Below are 15,181 nucleotides of genomic sequence, written 5' to 3'. Positions count from 1 at the left end.
GGGACAGCCTGATTTACCATGGTCTTCACCACAGGCCTCAGGGGCCACAGCTCCGGTGCCTGGAGCACCTCCTGCCCCTCCTTCTGCACTGACCTTGGTGTCTACATTGTTATTCCCATTTTCTCACTCCACTGGAATTCCTGTCTGGAATTTCTTCTGCGCAAAAATCTTCTGGTCTTAAATATGTTGTCACAGAGGCATTACTATTACTTCTAATTGGGTCGGCCTTGGACAGCGGCAGGAAGCCCATCCTGGAGCCGGCTGGCATTGGTTCCACGGGACAGAGCAAGTTTCTAGCAGCTTCTAACAGAAGCCACCTCTGTAGCCCCCCTGCTACCAAAACCCAGCCACAGAAACATGCTACATGTGCTCACAAACACAATAAAGAAAATGCGTATCAGCTGAGATCAGGAGTTAAATGGTCAGTGGAAGAATGGCTGAAAGAGCTTCAAAACCACTGTGGTGTCATAACAGCTGGATTGTACAGTTAAAAAAAAAAAAAAAAGGAAATTTTGCAGGTCTTTCTTGTGAGATCAACCATTTGCTTAATTCCCTTTTACCAAGAGTTGTTTTGTTTGTTTTGTTTGAAGAAGTATTTTTTTCTTACTTCTGACAGATGCATGAATAGAGTCTGCAGATACAGCTCTGCCTTCAGCAGTTCAACACTTTTTCAAGCCATCCAGCATCAGGCTGATGTGAACTGACAGTGCTTACACCCAGGTGTCATTGTCTAACATGCCTTTTGACAAAAAAAATATAACTTGACACATCTTATTTTTCTGTTTCATCTCTCCATGCAGTGTTCCTTTTCTTAACGGTAAATATTAAAGTAATATTTTTTTAGTATGTGAAAGAATTCATGTTCATGAAGTCCTCCTGTGTGCTTGTAAATCCTCATAGTTTCTACATATTGATCTCCTTAGATACTTTACATTCCTTCTATAACTTTCTCAATGAGGCTATTTACTATACTATAGCTTTGAAAAATTATGGGATTTTTTTTTTTGTCTAATATAACTCCAAGATGATGAAATTAAGGGTTCAGGAACATGGGACATTTCTGAAATAGCTGATTACCTGATAATTTCTGGCAAACTCAGAATTTATTATATGACTAAAAAATTGCAGATATTTTCACTGTCAATACATAAAGAAGAAGCCTACCAAAATTTTATTTCAAATAAGAGACAGAAATTATATGTAAGGCTTGAATAGTTCAGAAGTATGTCTTCCTTTGATGCTTAATTTCAAATTTACCAATTCTATCTATATGTGTTGTATCAATTGTTGATCAACAGTAACAAGCACTAGGTAAGACAACCCCAATATTATTCAAAGTAACTAATTCTGCTGCTTCTGGTGAACAAATTAGGAAGCTACAAAATGACAAAAGAAGTATTTTTGTATAGTGGCAATGGTATGCACAACAGTAAAATGCAATAGTTGTGTACAAAGCAGAAGAGAAAGAAACAGTTTAATAGAGGAATTGTTCACTGGCATGAATTTAATGTTTGGGTGACCAGTCCCAAAATCTGTGCTCTCTCTATTTAATACATTGCATAAAATTATCCTGAAGAATATCCTAACCTAAAGAAAAAAAATAAAAATAAAAAGTGTTTCATACTGGTATAAAAACAGTAATGAAATCTACAAACAACAGTTGAACATATGGAGATGATGTCCAGCCAGCAAGGGAGGCATGAGGCAGTACTGACATAAAAATACTACAAAGTAATCCTGTTAAAGCCTAAGGTCCTTTTATTCTCTGACCAGGCAAAGCATAATAAAAAGAGCAACATACCCTATGTGCACTTCAGACGTTAAAGGAAAAAGGGATACAGGTTGTGGTGAGTCAGTGAAGAAGAGCAGAAATGGACTGCATTCATGCAGTTGATGGCTTGATGATAATGTGACAAGAACCAGTGGAGAGGTAGAAAGACCTAAAATGTCAGTGACAATAACTGTGCAAAGCTGATTTTCCTAAATATTACATGACATGTTAACAGCGACATAACCAAATGTAGCAGACAAGTGCACACTATCAGAGACCATCAGAGACCTAATAGTTGAGACAATTATAGAATGGTTTTTCAGTGACGCACACTTTGGTCACACCAAATGTAGCCAAAGCAGAGATCTGTGACATCTAGAACCAGAGCTGTCAGTGATAACCATATGACATTAATTCCATGTTGCTGTGTACTCACCGCTACTTTACAATAAAAATGATAAAAATTTTAAATACGAAGTACTATGTGTGCAGTGATGACAGGATGGCAATAGGTCAAGATGCATAAAATAACAATAAATTCTAATTAAATATAAGGAAATACAAATTACCATGAAGATCAACAAAGACTGAAACAAGTTACCCAGGGAGGTTGTTTTATGTCTGTCCTTGGAAGTAATCACAGAATCACAGAATATGCCAAGTTGTAAGGGGCCCACAAAGATCATCAAGTCCAACTCCTGACTCTACGCAAGACCATCCCCAAGAGGCACAACATGCGCCCGAGACTATTGTCCAAGGGTTTCTTGAATTCTGTCAGGATTGATGCTGTGACCACTTCCCCCGGGATCTTTTTTCAGCACCCAACCACCCTCTGGGTGAAGAACTGTTTTCTAATATCCAGACTAAACCTGTCCTGACACAACTTCAGGCCATTCCCTTGGGTCCTGTCACTGGCCACCACAGAAAAGAGATCAGTGCCTGCCCCTCCTCTTTCCCTCACGAGGAAGTTGTAAGCTGCATTGAAGTCCCCCCTCAGTCTCCTCTTCTCCAGGCTGACTAGACCAAGTGACCTCAGCCACTCCTCATACGGCTTCCTCTCAAGGTCCTTTACCATCTTCATTGCCCTCCTTTGGCCACTTCCTTTCCATGGCCCTCCTTTCCAGTATCTCATTCCCCAGTCTGTACATACACCCAGGGTTGCCCCATCACTGATGCAGAATCCAACACTTTCCCTTGTTGAACTTCATATGGTTGGTAATTGCCTAGTCCTCTAACTTGTTGAGGTACCTCTACAGGGCCTCCCTGCCACTGAGGGAGTTGACAACCCCTCCCAGTTTTGTGTCACCTGAAAACTTGTTTAGTATCCCCTCCAGTCCTGTATCCAAGTAATTTATGTAGGTGTTGAAGAGCACAGGGCACAAGATGGAGCCCTGTGGAACCCCACTAGTGACAGGTCAGCAGGCTGATGTGACTCCATTCACTTTTACCTTTTTGATTCTCTCCCGCATTCCCCTGAGAAGGAGGTAGTTAGTGCCTGTGCGGGGCTTAGTTGCCAAATGGGGTTAAACACCACCACCAGTGCATCTCGAATGCTATAGGGTATCTGAAAAATCCATATGAAGCTAGAAATTATGCTCAGGACCTATGGAAGACCATATGGAGGAGTAATAGAGAAAATGTAGCGTATCCTACACAGACATTGAAGACTTAATTTTATGCAGGTGTGTTGAGTCTGGCTGAGATCAAGTTCATTTCCCCATGGCAGCCCTCAGTGCTGTGCTTTGCACTGGTAGTTAGAAAGTACAAACTAGTGTTTTAGCTACTACTGAGCAGCGCTGGCACAGCACCAGCATTGTCTCTCAACCATCCTCCCCAGTCAAGGACAACACCCTGGGAAGGGACGCAACCAGGACAGCTGATCCAAACTAGCCAAAGGGTAATTCCATATCATATGGCATCAGCTCAGATATAAAAGCTAAGGGAAGGAGAAGGAAGGGGTGTATTCATTATTTACAACGTATACTTTCTTAGCAACCATTACGTGTGCTGAAGCCCTGTTTCCCAGAAAGTGTTATTTTCCTCTTCACTTGTGCATGCGCAAATTTTCACTTCTGCTTTAGTAAACTACTTTATCTCAACCTATGAGTAATTTTCCGTCTTATTCTCTCTCCTCTATTTGGCTGGGAAGAGAAGCGATAGAGCAGCTTGGTGGGCACCTGGTGTCCAGATAAGGTCAATGAACTATATATCAGGTTTATTAAATCCTAACTGTATAGCCTTTGTTTCATGGTGAAAATGTAGCCTGGGCTTTGATTCAGTCTCATAGTTGTTTCAGATACTCTATGGCATTTCAAATAACCCTAGAAGAGGAAGGGGTTAGGCGTAAATGAATTGAGCCATTAGGGACTGGCCTTTGACTTCTTTTAGAGAATAGATATAATAAAGCTAATTTTGGCTACTAAAATCCCAATTCTAAAGCCTCTATTTCAGCTTGGAGCTACACTTTCTATCATATAAACTAATCATAGTAAGATTTATGCTTGCTGTACACATTCCACTCCAACCAAAGCAATATATGTTTTATGTCTCTAACTTCTAGCTATTCACATTAATATCAATATTGATATCAAATATTTATTTTAGGGATAATAGAAATTACTACTGTGAAATAATGCCTTAAAACAATGCCAAAAAATAAATAAATGAAAATAAAAACATAGCTCTTGTAAAATATTTGTTAAATTATAGGAAACAATTTTGGAATACAATTTTTTTTTAAAAAAAAGTGTCCTTTTGTAAGTCTGATTTGAGATACATATTTTACTTTTCATGTTCAAAGATTATTGTCAGTCATCTTGCACAATTTTTAAAACAATCTGATTTCCAGCTCACAGATTTTACATCACAGATACATTTCTTTACACTGTAACCAGGTCAATACCAAAAATGTGATATGTTTTTGGGGCAGAATGAAGCAAACTGTGAAGAGGGCTCTCACAACGACAAGGGAAAAGATGTGGGGCTTAACTGTAAGTATGAAGTATCTTTTTATTTTATCAGTTTTATTTTCTAAATTCATGTCTGTGGACCAAGAACCTAGGTATAGTAGAGAGGGATGTAGATGTTATGACTTTAAAAAAGCCCACTGTTTTCTGCATTTTAGCTGTAGAGGCATAGTTGTCTAGTTTTGATGTGTTCTAATGTATTTCGAATACACACTAACCTGGGGGATGTAAAAATATAACTGGTATACCGAGTGCATTAAGAGAATCTGCCCAAATTAGGCATATGTGCATTGTGAGTTACATCATTGACTGCATCTTCGATATCAAAAACATCCCATGAGATTTGTTTAAACAGTAATCTTTGAAAAGTGTTTATAAAGATACTTCACAGAAGCTTTTGCACATAGGTGTGGATTTTAATATTATAAACTACTTCACATAAAAAAGTAATTAGATAATTTGTTCTATGTTCCCAAAATACTCCCAGTCACAGAGATACTGTTTTGTTTAAACAGTTAGGTAAAACCACATCTCAATTTTAGATTAAATGTTGACCTTCTAAACTGCTAATGAACCTCCTTTAGTCTGCAGTATCTGCATCATCTACCCTTGAATTCAATTCTTAAAATTTATACGATGCATACTTTTGGAGAACGTTAATATTTTGGGTAAGCCTGTGTTTTTGAGTGGAATGATAGTAAAGCATAGAGATCTCAGCAGTGGTGGTTTCAGATAAGATATCAAAATTGTCACTCAAGAAGTGTAACTCATCTGGTCTATGTTCGTCTGTGAGAACTGATATGCACACAGTAACCCCAGGCACCAGGTACAGTAACCCCAGGTGGTTAAGGTTTAAAGGAAAGGTTTATTTTTGAAGTCAGAGACCCTAATACACTGCAATACATCACTGAATGATCATGCAGCAGGTGGAAATCCATTTTTGTGCTTTTATAACAACAGCTTTTGCATGCACATAACTTTTCAAGGCTGCATTCTCCCCTGTGTTTTATGGCCTACTTGACTCCCAGTAGGGGCCCCTAGGCATGTCCCCTTGCAGCAGGGAACTTACTTCTCTACAGACAGACAGAGAGAACATACACAGCACCATGCATGAGAAAGAACTCAAATGAATCTTCTGTGTAATATTTTACCCTACAGTGCTTCAGTCTCAAGACATTATCCCTATAACCCAAAAGTTCATAGTAAATACTAGGTGATGGTGTAGCCCAACCAAGAGTACTTCCTGACCCTCTCTTTTTGAGTCTGGTTTTCTGAAGATCCACCTATAAAGATGTCAAAAGAGGAAGATGTCATGGAACTTTAGCCTCGACTCCAAAGACTCTTTAGAATAACTTTGCATTGTAGTCTAGGAAAGAGATCTTCTCCCTCTATAGGGTGTTTAGTTCCTTACCTTTCATCATGTAAGTGGACTACTTGTTCTCTGATGTTGCCTGAGTTCCCTAAAGAGTTAATAAAGAGAGAGAGAGAGAAGTCAAGAATGCACTCTGAAAGTCAATGAAGGATTGTCAATTTCTCTTTCACTTTACAGGAAATCTCGGAGCATATCTGAAAACACCAAAAATTTACATGCCCAGAGCAAAAAATCACAGAATCACAGAACAGTTGAGAATGGAAAGCAACTCTTGAGGTTGCCTAGTTGGGCTGATTTTGGCTGGAGTAGAATTAATCTTCTTCATAATGGCTAGTATGAGTCGATATTTTGGGTTTGTGCTGAACGCAGGGTTGATAATATAGAGATGTTTTTGTTATTGCTGAGCAGGGCTTACACAGAGCCAAGGTCTTTTTTGATTTTCGTACTGCCAAGCGGACAAGGAAGTTGGAGGTGCACGGTAGGCTGGGAGGAGACGCAGCCAAGACAGGTGACCCAAATTGATCAAAAGGATATTCCATACCATATGATATCATGCTCAGTATATAAAGTTGGGAAGAAGAAAGAATGTGGGGGATGTTTGGAGTGATGGCATTTGTCTTTCCAAGTCACCGTTACGTGTGATGGGCCCAGTTCTCCTGGAGATGGCTGAACACCTGCCTGCTCATAGGAAGCAGTGAATTAATTCTTTGTTTTTCTTTGCTTGTGTGTGTAGCTTTTGCTTTCTTTATTAAACTGTCTTTATCTCAACTCATGAGTTCTCCAGCTTTTACCCTAACTATTCTCTCCCCAGTCTGAATGGTGGGAGAGTGAGCGAGTGGTTGTGTGGGACTTGGCTTCTGTCTAGAGTGAAACCAAGATACTAGTCCAAAACCCCTGCTCAACCAATGTTAACTTGAGTTGGTTACTTGTGGCAATTTCTAGTCACATTTTCAGTATCCTGCCAGGTGGAAACTGCGCAACTTGTTCCAGTGTTCAACCCCCCTCACACTCAAAAAAGTGTTTCCTTGAGTTCAGGCGAAAATTCATGTGTTTTAACTTGGTCCCATTGCATCTTGCTCCTATCAATTATTAAACCACATGAATAAGATCCTACTGAGCCTTCTCTTCTCCAAGCTGAGAAGCTCCTCCTCACTCAGCATGTACTCATATGAAAGATGCTCCAGACCACTAGCCGTTTTCCCATAAACCAGCCACGATCTGTGCTGGACATGGTCATGGCCCAGTGTGTCCATGTCTCTCTTGTACTGAGGAAGACAAATTTGGACCCAATACTCCAGATGTGGTCTCCCCAGGAAAGAAAAGAAAGAAAGGATCATCTCCCTGCTGGCAACATTCCTCTTAAGGCAGCCCAGGAGGCTGTTGATATTTGTGTCAGCAAGGGCATGTTACTAGATCCTGGTCAACTTGCAGTCCATCAGGAATTCCACATCCTTCAATACAAAATTGCTTTTTAGTTGGTATGCTTCCCAGCATGAATTAGTGCATGGGATTATTTCTGCCAAGATGCAAATCTTCTACTTGTTCTGTAGTGAATTATGTGATATTCCTGTCTACACATTTCTCTGTTTTTTTGAAGTCCCTCTGAATAGCATCACACCTATCTGGTGTATCAACTATTCATCTTAAGTTTGTTTCATCTATAAGTGTGGTCATTTGGCCCTGGCTGACCACCACGTGCCCACTAAGATGCTCAATCACTCCCCCTCCTCAAGAGGACAGGGGAAAAAATATGACAAAAAGCTCATGGATTGAGATAAAGAGAAGGATATCACTCTCTGATTATGGTCATGGGCAAAACTGACTTGATTTGGGGAAGCTAATTAAGTTCACTACTGATCAAATAGAGAAACGTAACAAAAAGTAAGAACAAATCTAAAAACACATTCCCCCTACCCCTCTGTTCTCCCCAGACTCAACAACACTCCTGATTTCATTGCAGTCAGTTCATAATGCTTTATCTCTCTTGCTCCTTCCTTTATTCAACTGTTATGTAGTTTGAATGATAATTCAGAATGTGTTTCATAAGACACTATCAACTAAACTCATGATTTTGTTTCCTGTTTCTTCATATGCTTTCTGACAGGCAAGCTTTCATTCTTTCCTCTGTTCTTACTTAATCCTCCAAATGCTACTGCCTTGAACCATTTTCCATAAAGTTAATGTTCCATAAATATCCTATGTATCTTTCTCAAGACCATAAATATAAGCAGTGAACAAACAAAGAACGAAGCCTAAATCTAACACTGAAGAGAGGATGTCAAATTATACATATAGGAAAGATGACAGATGACAACTTGATAATGGTCTTTGTAAAATTCTTTCTTTCTGAAAAAAAAAAAATCAGGAATTCAGTTATCTTGTATATAGAATATTTGCCACTCAGTTGAGAAGAAAAACATGTCTAAACATGGTATGATTTTTGTTAGTGTTTTCAGAAGAAAAAAAAGGAAAAATAGTTCAATCTGATGAGGAAGCACCAAACATCTGAAGCCAAATAAGAAATAAAAGCATTTTTTTTTTTAATAACCCAAAATTAATTAACTAATGATAACTTGGGCTTATTTATTTGTTTTCAAACTTAAAGCTATCTTTACAGACATTGTACTATATGTTTCTGAGTGTAATATTTTAAGGTAAAGAAAGTAGATAAGCAGCACTTTTATTTTGAGAATTCATGTCAGTAATTATTATAACCAGTCAGTAGGAAATTATGCTTTTTACTAAATGATCACGTGAGTTGCTGATGGGGGATATTTTGTCAAAATGATTCAGTGGGATATGCTGTGTTTAAATTAGCCTCTTGGACCATCAGAACCAATTCTGGTGACAAAGCCTTGATTCTGTGAAGGAGTTCACAAAGTTAATCCAGTTTTACTTACACACATCTCCCACAGCCTTTGTAGTCAAAATTTTAATACTGTTTTGAGAGAAGAATGGAGGACAACACAAAGTGAGTGCAATTTCATTTAAACATAATCTGGATTCACTAGTTCTTCAACTATAAACTGATTATTTATAAGGGGTTACTCATGCAACATTTATTTCTGAGTGATGACTTACTGTATCCCCAGAGAACACTCAGTGAATAGAGAAAGGTTACAGAAGTAGCATTAATGCCTTCCTAGGAATATGTTGATTTATTAAAAAAAAAAAAAAAAAAGAGAGGCACTGTGAACCACAGGGAAGGAAGCTACTAAGCTGTATAACTTGATTAGGTAAAAAGAACATTAAATGTGAAAATCTTAAACTCTTTAGCTTTACTCTTCTGCATATAAATTAGAGATTAGGTAGGAGCAATATGAGTAGTCCCTTTGTAATACATAGGTCTAATTACAATAAATTTAGAAAAATCTAAGTGTGTAATATGCACAAAGTAGATTAAGAGTGCATGGGAATTATAAAATGTCTAGGCTTTTTAAAGCTTCTGATGTGACAGATAAAGCTACTTTTTTTTCTTCTTTTTCTTTTTTCCTGTGGGAAACCTATGAATATGCTTGCAGTTTATTCTTTCTGGCTTTTACAGCAAGTATATGAAGTTTAATTAGAAAGAACAAACTGGAAAAAGAAAGGAATGAGAAAAGGAAAAAGACTAAGTAAAATTCATGCAGTAATTTAAACTCAGTTATCTACCTAAATGGCCAAAAAAAATTTACAAAAAAGCAATCTAATATCATTGGTTCTACTGTCAGTACTAACTGACCACAAATTAACTGAGTACAAAACATAATTTATTCTTTTCCTGGTTAGAACTATGCTTTCATCCTGAATATGTATTATTCACCTTTATCAAATATTATCACATCACTTTGTGATATGCCAGTGTAAAGGAAACTGCGGAGTCATGTTGCTCCTTCCTATAGTAACATGGGAAGAAGAAGGTATCTTTCATCATCGCAGCCCATTTCCTGGCTTCTATTTGTACCCAGGCTCTGTGGTCCTCGCCAGCTTCCTATACAACCATCACAGTTTACAACTGATTAGGAGCTGGTGACTTCGAACACAGTGACAAGACCCTTCATCTGAGTGTGTTAATGTGCAATTTGATGATCTTGTTTGTCTTTATAGCTGCAGTTTCACAATGTCAATTATTGTCCTGAGCTAAGTGAAAAGAATTAAGGGAAGTAACAAATTAGTAAAAGTGAAACTGATCCCTAACTTCTATAACATATTCAAGAGTAAATTTGGAGCAGGTCTTGACTTAATATTTAACAGATATATATGTAAGAAATGTTGAGCTGAATGAACATGAATTCAATGGTACTAATAATCTACTATTGCTATAATCAGCAGAATTTTTGTGGATGTTAAATTTCAATCTATAAAATTATGAAAGAATTATAGTAAATATTGACACAGGGAGGACAAAATGAAAAGACCCATGAAACTTGCTTGATCATGTTTAGTCCCTGAAAGTATTGTAGTTCTGAGTAATAAATATGAAAAAAAGTATAAACCCATTTTAAAAAACTGAATAATACCATTTAAGAAAGTGGGTTATGCACAATATATAGGACCTGATGTGATAAGGAAAATAATACGTAGGAGACAAGTTTGCTTCCAGTGGTCATTTAACATAAATTGCAAAAAGTATAAGAAATATTTCATGAATCAAGACTTCGGTAAAGAATGCTATAATCTCTTTAATGCTCTCTAAAGACAAGTTAGTGATAAAAGAACTAGATAACAATTTCCAAGACCACTCACTTATTCATTGGAACATTGAGTACTTTGGGTTGGAAGTGATATATGGAAGTCTCTAGTCCAACCTTTACTTGAAGCAGGGTCAGCTATAAAGTTAGACCAGGTTGCTGGGGCTTCATCTGTTTGGGTCTTGAAAATCTCTGAGAGTAGAAGCAGTATATATTCCCAGGAGACTGACCAAGAAATAATATTTCTTGAGAGAGGAAGAAACCATGCAGCTGGCAATATGGATTAGGCTACGGAAAGTTGTCCAAAAATGTGCCTGTCTGAAGACATTCAATGTAAGTGTTGCAATGATTCATCGGAGGCCACTGAATTAGAGATCCAGACACAAGACAAATATATTACTTTTTTCTTAGATATAGCAACTAATTTTACAATTATGGAAATGAATTCATGGAATCTATGGAAATGCTAATAAGCAACAGATCTTTGAAAGTGTCTTTTAATCATCAATAGGGAAATTATTAACATAAAAAAACCCCTAAAAAACCCCAACAATTGTCATCTATACTTACAAGAGAAAATAATGTCCAGTATTGCTATAATATATTTGAATCACATATATTGCTACTTTGTAATTTAAAAAGAAAGAAAGATAAGGAACATCTTTTAAATGGTCTGTGTTTCTGAACTTTTTTAAACGAATTGTAGCTAAAGGAAAAATAAGTGAAAAAAACAGTGCATATAAAACAATTTCAAGCTTTGAATTAGTGCTATTTTGTGCTAAATAAAGGTCAAGGCAATGATGACAATTTATATAGTAGTATAGTTGTTAATTACTTATGACTGGGATGATTTTCACCTATATTTTAATGATCATCAAATATATTTGAAGTTCTGTTAAAATTTCTAAAATGCTGTTTTAAATAAATTACCACGCTTCATGCTGCAGATTCCACTCTAGTACCGATCATTGCACGACATTAATAAAAGGTATCAAAAAGTGTCAGTAGTACATATACTTTGTACATGATAAAGATTCAAAGAACACATTAAATGGACTTTGTTGAGTGCTTTGGAGAACTTAATAACAGAATGGCTCAGGCCCATCCTTCTTAAACTGATACATAAAGAACACTGATACATAAATGCAGTATATTTTTATCTGTAATATATTTCATTAGTTATCTATAGATCACTCACCATTTTTGTACAGTGTTGCTTTGCTATAACTTTGACATCCAAAAAACATTCTGAAAGATAACGGAAAAGCACTTGAGGAATCACAAAAGAAAAACTATAAAGGAATACCATGATGGGGACTCTGCTATCCTTTTGAATTATATCATCATAAGTGAGCTGAACCTTGTTTTCTTCAGTAAGAAAATTTTTAGATTTTGTTTTTTCTATTATTTTTTCTGAAAATTACGCAACAGGGTGTTACTGTGGCATTAAGATGAGTTGAGTAACCATAAGTGTGAAAATATTGATAAAAAATTAACAGCTGAATTTAATGCAAACAAAAGATAAAAAAGATCTAAAAACTTAGTCTACCTTTTCATTGAGAAATCAACATATTTCTACTAAATTCAAAGAGTAACTGATAACATGAAAAAATGAGAAAATATTCCTAAGTAGAAGTTCATAGAATCACAGAATGAACTAGGTTGGAAAAGGCCTCTCAGATCATCAAGTTCAACCCATAACCCTACAGCCTGTCAACTAGACCATGACACCAAGTGTCACATCCACTCTCTTCCTAAATACCTCCAGGTATTTAAGATGGTATTTAGGATGGTGACTCCACCACCTCCCTGGTCAACCCGTTCCAATGTCTGATCACTCTCTCTGTAAAGAATTTCTTTCTAATGTCTAACCAAAACCTCCCCTGACACAGATTAAAACTGTGCCCTCTTGTCCTACTGTTGGTTGCCTGGGAGAAGAGACCGATGTCCACCTGGCTACAACCTCCTTTCAGGGAGTTGTAGAGATTGATGAGGTCTCCCCTGAGCCTCCTCTTCTCCAGGCTAAACAACCCCAGCTCCCTCAGCCTCTCCTCATAGGGCCTGTGCTCCAGTCCCTTTACCAGCCTCATTGTCGTTCTTTGAACGCTCTCCAGCACCTCAGTGTCCTTCCCCAACTGAGGGGCCCAGAACTGGACACACTACTCAAGGTGTGGCCTAACTCGTGCTGACACACTACTCCCGATCCAGGCCAGGATGCCATTGGCCTTCTTGGCCCCCTGGGCACACTGCTGGCTCATGTTCAGCTTCCTGTTGATTAGAATACCCAGGTCCCTCTCTGCTTGATCACTCTTCAACCAATCTGTGCCCAACCTGTAGCGCTGCATGGAGTTGTTGTGGCCAAATTGCAGGACTCAGCACTTGGTTGTGTTAAACATCATACCATTGGATTCAGCCCACATATCCAGCAGGTCTTTCCACCCTCCAGTAGACTGATACTCCCCCCCCAACTTAGTGTCATCTGCAAATTTGCTAATAGTGGACTCAATTCCCTCATCCAAAACACCAATAAAGATATTAAGAAGGACTGATCCCTGGGGGATATCAGTCCCCCAACACTGATCCCTGGGGGACACCACTAGTGACCAGCTGCCAACTGGATGCAGCACCATTCCCCACCACTCTCTGGGTCTGACCCTCCAGCCAGTTCCTAACCCAGCACAGAGTGCCCCTGTCCAAGCCGTGGGCTGCCAGCTTTTCCAGGAGTATGCTGTGGGAGAGGGTGTCAAAAGCCTTGCTGAAGTCCAGTCAGACTACATCCACAGCCTTCCCCTCATCCACCAGGTGGGTCACCTGGTTATAAAAGGAGATCAGATTGGTCAGGCAGGACCTGCTCTTCCTAATGTTGGCTGGGTCTGACCCCTTGTCCATCCTGTAGGTGCTATGTGATTGCACTTAGGATGATCTGCTCCATAACCTTGCCAGTCACTGAGGTCAGGCTGACAGGCCTGTAGTTTTCCGGGTCTTCCTTCCAGATCTTCTTTTGGATGGGTGTCACATTCTCCAACTTCTAATCATCTGAGACCTCCCCAGTGAACCAGGACTGGTGATAAATGATGGAGAGCAGCTTGGCAAGCTCTTCTGCCAGTTCCCTCATCATCATAGGATGGATCCTATCTAGTCCTATAGACTCATGAGGATCCAAGTGGCTCAGAAGGTCACTAACTTCTTCCTCCTGGATAACAGGGGGAATATTTGGCTCCCTGTTGCTGTCTACCAGCCCAGGAAGTCAGTGTTCCTGAGGACAACCTGTCTCATTAAAACTGAGGCAAAGAAGGTGTTCAGTACCTTAGCCTTATCCCCATCTTTGGTAACTATGTTCCCCTCCATGTCCAACAAAGAATGGAGGTTTTCCTTGCCCCTCCTTTTGCTCTTGATGTATTTATAAAAACACTCTTTGTTGTTCTTAACAGAAGTGGCCAGATTAAGTTCAAATTGTGCTTTTGCGTCTCTAATTTTCTTTCTATATGACCTAACTACATTTCTAAACACTTCATGAGTAGCCTGTCCTTTTTTCTAAAGACAATAGACTCTCTTTTTCTCCCTAATTTCCTGCAAAATCTTCCTGTTCAACCAGGCTGGTCGTCCTCAACAGCTCACTTTTCAGCACATAGGGACAGCCTACTCCTGCACCTTCAAGATTTCTTTCTTGAAGTATGCCCAACTTTCCTGGATCCCTTTGTTTATAAGAGTGGTTTCCCAAGGTACTTTCCAAACCAGCCTCCTAAATAGGTCAAAGCCTGCCCTCTGGAAGTCCAGGGTAGAGGTTTTGTTAATGCCCTTCCTTACTTCTCCAAGTATTGAAAACTCTATCATTTCATGGTCACTGTGCCCCAGACAGCCTTGGATCGCCACATCTCCCACCAGCCCTTCTCTGTAAACATCAGGTCTAATGAGACCCCAGCCCCAGTAGGTTCATTTATCAACTGCAACAGGAAATTATCCTCCACACACTCTGGGAATCTCCTAGACTGCCTCTTTGCTGCATGTCAAGTTCCCAGTAGACATCCGGCAGGTTAAAGTCACACACAAGAACAAGGGCTGGTGATTTTGAAACCTCCACCAACTGCTTGTATGCTGCTGAATAATTCATCAGCCTCATCATCCTGGTCGGGTGGTCTATAACAGACTCCCACCAGGATGCTGGCCTTGTTGGCCTTCCCTCTGATTCTGATCTATAAGCACTCAACCTTATTGTCACTGACTTCAAGTTCTAGAGAGTCAAGAGACTCGCTAACACATAGAACCATCCCTCCACCTCTCTTACCTTGCCTATCTCTTCTGAAGAGCATGTAACCATCCATTGCAGCATTCCAGTCATGCGAGTCATCCCATCACATTTCCGTGACGGCAACTATATCACAGCTTTCCTGTTGCACAATGG

At 39.0% G+C, this 15,181-nt stretch overlaps 1 long non-coding RNA gene across 1 annotated transcript; it reads right to left on the bottom strand.

Moving 5' to 3' along the window:
• Window positions 1-645: 645 nt before the first annotated feature.
• On the bottom strand, window positions 646-13,399 carry LOC113942948. Its single transcript, XR_003526124.1, has 3 exons — window positions 13,357-13,399; window positions 13,231-13,324; window positions 646-665 (listed from the first exon to the last, which is right to left on the bottom strand). It is a non-coding gene; the product is annotated as an uncharacterized LOC113942948 (long non-coding RNA).
• Window positions 13,400-15,181: the final 1,782 nt, after the last annotated feature.

This window comes from Corapipo altera, unplaced genomic scaffold, assembly GCF_003945725.1.
Source record: "Corapipo altera isolate COAL_440 unplaced genomic scaffold, ASM394572v1 0, whole genome shotgun sequence".
Classification (NCBI taxonomy): Eukaryota; Metazoa; Chordata; class Aves; order Passeriformes; family Pipridae; genus Corapipo; species Corapipo altera.
Note: the sequence above shows the minus strand (reverse complement) of the source record. Positions and strands in the feature narration are given on the sequence as shown.